Below are 1,306 nucleotides of genomic sequence, written 5' to 3' on the forward strand. Positions count from 1 at the left end.
TTCTGTTTGTAAGAAAGTGTGGATAGAAAAAACATATTAACTTACAATAAAGCTTACCACAGGAAAACTATGAAGAGTGAATATGGACACCACCTGCTGTACGAGTATTGTGAGATCTGTGTAAGATTGCAGATTTTCACTGGAACAAGGAGCACCCTGGCTGGGCTGGTGGCCAGGCTCCAGGCAGAGGAGATTGGAGTCCTCAGATGAGGAACACTGAACTTTGATCACAGCGACTGAGAACTCATTTATTCAGAAAATTAAACAGCTCAAACTTTTATGGGTTATGCCCGGTATCACAAAGCTGCCAGATGGGCTAGACTGTGGGAAATTAAAATAAAAGGCATTTGGAAAGAAGGTCTGCTGGGATGTTCCCCCATCGCAGCTTCTTCACAACTTAGTAAACACGTGCAATTCATTGTTCATCATACTGGAATTAATCTTCTCCGGACTACGAAAGTTATTGTCCTGAAGCACAATTCTGAAACAAGTAGTTGATCTTGGCCCAAGATACTTACCCATAGGTTCCTTTATACTTTGTCCTGTGGTACCACCTGGAGGCTGGAGTCTCAGTGCTGTATCTGCAATGCATGTGTGATGCCAGAGGTCTTGAAGACAATACAAAGATTAAAAAAAAAAACCTTCAGAGAAAGCATAGGTAGGGACTGCAAGGCGCTAATCAATGAGTCAGGCAATAACTAGAGAAAGCAACGTCTGGAGGACTCCCATCAAGACATACCCTAATTCTGTCCAGCTGTGGGCTGCTGGTGGGCTGGGCATTACACTTGGGTGTGGGTGCAAGTACTGCAGCAACTCAGACAGCAGGGCCAGTGGTAATGGGAATTCTACATGGTGGAACCAAAAGTATTCAGACTTTAAAGAAAAATTCTGCAAGCCAAGTGAATCTTTACCAAGTTCTGATAATTTTTTGCAAACCTAAATAAGCTCTTTGTGTATAAAAATATATTTGTTAAACATTTTGATGTTATTTCAATCATAATTTTAAAAGGGTTTTTGAGGACAGGCTCTTACTCATGTACATTTGCTGTCATGTGTTCCAGGCTACTTGTGGATAAAAATATGGCACATTCCTGAGTATTGCACAGAGGTATATATTATCCAGCAAGCTATACGACATCTTTGACAATCTGCCTTTTAGCATCTATGTGCTTTATATTTTCTCTCGTTTTAAAGAGAAATTTAATGCTGATCTGAAACTGCTACTATATTCTCCCTGTCGCCTGGATTCAATTAGAAAAGCAGGTAGATGAAGATATTGTGACAACTATTCTTTCCCTCAAAACTA

Source organism: Meleagris gallopavo, chromosome 6 (genome assembly GCF_000146605.3).
Source record: "Meleagris gallopavo isolate NT-WF06-2002-E0010 breed Aviagen turkey brand Nicholas breeding stock chromosome 6, Turkey_5.1, whole genome shotgun sequence".
Classification (NCBI taxonomy): Eukaryota; Metazoa; Chordata; class Aves; order Galliformes; family Phasianidae; genus Meleagris; species Meleagris gallopavo.